This window comes from Jaculus jaculus, chromosome 10 (assembly GCF_020740685.1).
Source record: "Jaculus jaculus isolate mJacJac1 chromosome 10, mJacJac1.mat.Y.cur, whole genome shotgun sequence".
NCBI lineage: Eukaryota > Metazoa > Chordata > Mammalia > Rodentia > Dipodidae > Jaculus > Jaculus jaculus.
This window is the reverse complement of record NC_059111.1, coordinates 60808687-60814199: the sequence shown is the minus strand read 5'-3', so window position 1 is coordinate 60814199 and position 5513 is coordinate 60808687. Positions and strand designations below refer to the sequence as shown.

The window sequence follows — 5513 nt, the reverse complement described above, 5'->3', positions numbered from 1 at the left end:
GATAATGTTTAGAGCTAGTTCCTTTGACAAAGGCACTTCATTCATTCATTTATCCATTTCTTCAACAAATATTTATTAAGCATCTACTGTGTAGTGGGTACCATTCTAGGTGTTAGGATTTCAACAACATCTAAAATAGGGCCATAAAATAATGAACAAAATCACCCACCATCCTGATATGTAGGTTTAAATTCTAGTGGGTAGATAGAGGCAATAAAAATAAACACAAAATATTGAACTTGAGTTGGAAGAGGTGAGTCCAGTCTGAAAATGGAGGTAAAACCGCTGCCCAGTCACCCTCAGCCTGACTTTGGCCATTGCCACCACCGGAGGAGCAGGGCTGTGATCCAAAAGAACCAGAGCAGTAGAGGAAGCTGTTTATTGGTGGTCTGAGCTTTGAAACTACAGATAACAGTGTGAGAACATTTCGAGAAATGGGGCACACTCACAGGTTGTGTAAGAGACCCCCAAACAGAGCATTCCAGAGGCTTTGGCTTTGTGACTCACTTGTGTGTTGAAGAGGTGGATGCAGCAATGTGTGCTCGGCCACACGAGGTTGATGGCTTGTAGTGGAACCAAAGAGCTGTTTCTAGAGAGGGTTCTGTAAACCCTGGTGCCCATTTAACATTAAGAAAAATTTTGTTGGTGGTATTAAAGAAGACACAGAAGAGTATAATCTGAGAGACTACTTTGAAAAGTATGGCAAAATTGAAACTGTGGAAGTGATGGAAGACAGTAGAGTGGAAAAAAGAGAGGATTTGCTTTTGTAACTTTCGATGATCATGATACACTTGATAAAATTGTTGTTCAGAAATATCACACTATTTTTTTAAAATTTTTTTGTTCATTTTTATTTATTTATTTGAGAGTGACAGAGAGAGAGAGAGAGAAGCAGATAGAGAGAGAGAGAGAGAGAGAGAGAGAGAGAGAATGGGTGTGCCAGGGCTTCCAGCCACTGCAAACGAACTCCAGATGCATGCACCCCCTTGTGCATCTGGCTAACGTGGGTCCTGGGGAATCAAGCCTCGAACCGGGGTCCTTAGGCTTCACAGGCAAGTGCTTAACCACTAAGCCATCTCTCCAGCCCCAGAAATATCACACTATTAATGGGCATAATTGTGAAGTGAAAAAGGCCATTTCTTGGACTTCCGGTTAAGATGGCGGCGTAGGTACCACGCCAAAGCAACCTGGGGGAAAAAAAGACCAAAAAAACTTTTACTAAAAAGTGAGGTGTATAGGAAATTGAAGCAGCAGCAGAGAAGTAGAAGAGACCCAGAGCATCTAGAGCCTGCACAGGCCGGCAAAAGTGGCCCCGGCAGCTCTGCCAACCCCGGCGGTGGCAGCACACCAGAAAGCCGCCAGACTCGGCTCCAGCCGCAGGAAAAGCCAGGTGCGGGAGCTTCCCCTCACACTGTCTCTCTCTGCAACTCAGGAAACGTGAAGGGAGAGCGGCAGTGAGCAATGGAGGAGCAGACTGCGAGGTAGAAGAACACGTGTAACAGCGACAGAACCAGAGCAGCTGCGGCTGCCTCCCCTCCCCCACTGCCTGAGCCCAGCTCCAGTGAACAGAGCAGCGGTCCTGGGACTGGCCACGCCAACTTGGGCCAACAGTGGGACCCAAGCAGGAGCAGAGTCCTGGAGCAACATCAGCAGCTCCGGCACTGGTAATAGCAGCTCCAGTAGCAGCAGACCCAGGAGCAGCAGCAGTGGCAGACCCAGCAGCAGCAGCTTCAGTGGCAGCAGCAGTAGTAGACCCAGCAGCAGCAGCTTCAGCAGAGCAGTGGCTCCAGAAGTGACAGCTACAGCAGCAGAGGCAGCAGCAGCAATGGGCCCAGCAGCAGCAGCTTCAGCTGCTGACAGACCCAGCAGAGGCACCTTTAGCAGCAGCAGTTCCAGCAGCAGGGGTGCTGATCTGCAGGGCCACAGTTGCCAGGCTCGGTTTGCCCCACAGGAAAAGCCAGTGCCCAGCTCCAGAAATCAGAACAGCAGCCCGACGACCCAGGCAGCAACTTGACTGAGACCAAAATCATCCAAAGTAACTGGAATTGCACCAGGGAAGGGTCTCACTTGGTCACAAGCTGAGTTGGATCCCTCAACAGACAAGAAATCTTAACCTCTATATTGATAGAGGACCTGGTTGTTATAATAACTACTCTGGCATACATACTTGGGGCTGTTTTTGATTGAATGGGTACAGTTTTTAGTTAACTTTTAGAATCTCCCTGTATTTTATTCCACTCAGCCTACTTGAATACTCCCATATCAGGGAAACTCAACCCCTAGGAGCACCTTTGTAGATACTCTCAGAGTCTTAAGAGCCACACCTAATACCTTAAGCTCCTACCCTGAAAATATATAACATCAAATCAATTGATACAGCTAAGAATACCCAGCTAGCTAGAAAATCCAAGCATTAACTTAATCCAAGATTCAAAAATATATACATTATAACACAAGAAACACTAAAAAGCAAGATGATATAAATCCACCTAAAAGTATTAATGCATCCTAAATGACCTCCAGTGAGAATGAGTTAGAGGAAATGCCTGAGAAAGATTTCAAAAGAATGATTGTAAATATGTTCAAAGAAGACAGAGAACAAATCAAAGGAGTCAAAGAGGAACTTAAAGAGGAAATCAAAGGAATCAAAGAAGATGCAGGACACCAATTTCATGAAATAAAGAAGGCAATACAAGACATAAATAAGGAAATAGAAATAATAAAGAAAAACCAGTCAGAATTACTAGCAATGAAGAACACAGTTAATGAAATAAAAAACTCTGTAGAAAATCTCACCAGTAGAATGGATGAAGGAGAGGACAGAATATCTAAGCTAGAAGACCAGGTGGCAGATCTAATACAGTCCAAAGAGAAAGACAAACTTATAGAAAAGTATGAGTGGGAATTTCAAGATATTTGGGACACTATGAAAAGATCAAATATAAGAATTCAGGGCATAGTAGAAGGAGAAGAATTCCACTCCAAAGGCATAGTAGGCATCTTCAACAAAATCATAGAAGAAAATTTCCCCCAAATTGGGAAAGAGGTGCCAATACAAACACAGGAAGTTTTTAGAACCCCAGCCAGACAAAACCTGGAAAGAACTTCTCCTCACCATATTATAATCAAACTTCCAAACACACACACCAAAGAAAAAATATTGAAAGCAGTTAGAGAGAAAAATCAAGTTACCTACAAAAGCAAGCCCATCAGGATTACAGCAGATTATTCAACACAAACTTTTAAAGCCAGAAGGGCTTGGAGTGATATATTCCAAGTTCTGAAAGAGAACAACTGTCGACCAAGGTTACTTTATCCTGCAAAGTTATCCATTCAAATAGATGGAGAAATAAGGACATTCCATGACAAAAGCAGGTTAAAGGAGTATTTGAAGACAAAACCAGCTCTACAGAAAATACTTGATAGAATCCTCCATGCTGAACAAAAGGAAAAGCACACATATAAGGAACCTAGAAAAAAACAAGCATTACTCAAATACTAGTTAACACAAGAGAGCACAGGTAGAACCAGTACCACACACACACACACACACACACACACACACACACACACACAAAATATGAAAAAGGCCCTTTCTAAACAAGAGATGCAGTAGGCTGGGTCACAGAGAGGTCATGGAGGTGGGTCTGGAAACTTTATGGGTTGTGGTGGAAATTTTGAAGGTGGTGGAGGTAATTTTGGTTGTGGTGGAAACTTTGGTGGAAGGGGTGGCTATGGTGGTGGAGGTAGTGGCAGCAGAGGGAGTTATGGTGGAGGTGATTGTGGCACGTATGGTGGTGGTCCTGATTATAGTAGTAGAGGAGGCCATGGTGGTGGTGGACCAGGATATAGAAACCAAGGTGGTGGATATGGTGGTGGTGGGGGAGGGTGTGATGGCTACAATGAAGAAGGAAATGGTTACAATGAAGGAAGGTAGAGGTGGGAGCTACAATGATTTTGATAATTTTAATAGACAACAGCAGTCAAATTATGGACCCATGAAGGGGGCAGTTTTGGTGGAAGAAGCTCTAGCAGTCCCTATGGTGGTGGTTATGGATCTGGTGGTGTAAATGGTGGATATGGTAGCAGAAGGTTTTAAAAAGAGCAGAAAAGGGCTACAGTTCTTATCAGGAGAGAGACTGAGAAGTTGACAGGAAAGCTGCAGGTTACTCTGAGACAGCCATCCTAAATGCATTAGAGGAGCTGTAAAAATCTGCTACAGAAGGAGCGATGATCTATAGTCAGAAAAGTTACTGTAGCTTAAACAGGAAAACTTTCTTGTTCAGGACTGTCATGGCCACAGTTTTCAGAAAGTGCAGCTACTGATAAAATGCAATGCAGTGTCAATTAGATGAACATTTCTGAAGTCTTTCCTCTGTTGTGGCTTTGTCTTTCTTTTTCTATCATTATATCAAGTATATTGCCCTGTAAATTGTGGTAGTGGTACCAGGAATAAAAAAATTAAGGAATTTTAAACTTTTTGATATTTGTGTAGTTCAGTTTTTCTACATCTTAGTACAGAAACTTTAACAAAATGCAGTCTTGAAGGTGTTTCCTTGTGAGTTAACAAGTAAAGAAAGTCATTGTTAATTACTACTTTGTATGAATTTTGCCAAAGTTAACTGTAAAGAAACACCTATTGACTTGCAGTTTAAGGGGAATCTATTCTCCCTACTTTCAAAGCATGCTATGAATGGGTGTTGACATGTGGAAAGAGTAGATATCTGTATGTTTGCAATGTGTGTTTTAGAAAATTTAGGTTTGGGTATTTAATAAATTAGCATATTTGTGAGCTTAAAAAAATAATCACAAGTAAAGCATACGTATTCATGTGGTCATAAGTGCTATTGAGAAAAGTATCACAGATAAGAGGGGACAGGAAGTAACAGGGATAAAGAGGGGTTCAAATTTGAACAAAATGGCCAGAGATAACTTCAGTAAGAAGGTGATAGAGGTGATGAAATGAAGATAAATTAGCGGAGGAATAAGCCATGAATATACCTAGGGAGAGGGTATTGTAAACAGTGGAAGCAGTAAGTGCAGAGATCTGAGGCAAGAGAGAGTGTAGCATTTTGAACTGAACTATACGGAAGCTAGTAAGGCAGCAATGACCGAAGAGAGAGGACAGGTGAGGAGGTCCCAGATGTAATGGGGCCAAATCATGCAGGTCATGGTAAGGACTGTGGCCATGAGAGAATTAGAATTTGGTTCAAGTGTAGGTTAGACAAGGGACAAAAAGTAGACAAGGTAGAGCAGAGGGTTAAGGATCATATAGGAATGTGCCTTAGTGATGGAACTTGGAATTAAGGCTGAGCAAGGAGAAGCATGAGCACATGAGGGGTTAGTTTCAGTAAAGCTGGCGGGACCAATGGACTGAAGGTCATGCTGCAGTGTTGTTGGATATGTGACAGAATGAACCAGTCATTGACTGACCTTGAAATTCAGATGGTGGTACAAAAATTGGTTTCATTTAGGGCTTGATGAGGGAGTTTCTTTTTCAAAGGAAGTATGAA

General features: G+C 42.6%; 1 pseudogene; it reads left to right on the top strand.

The window, feature by feature from the left end:
* Nucleotides 1-270: 270 nt before the first annotated feature.
* Nucleotides 271-4099, top strand: LOC101612351 (annotated as a pseudogene).
* The last annotated feature ends 1414 nt before the right edge of the window (nt 4100-5513 follow it).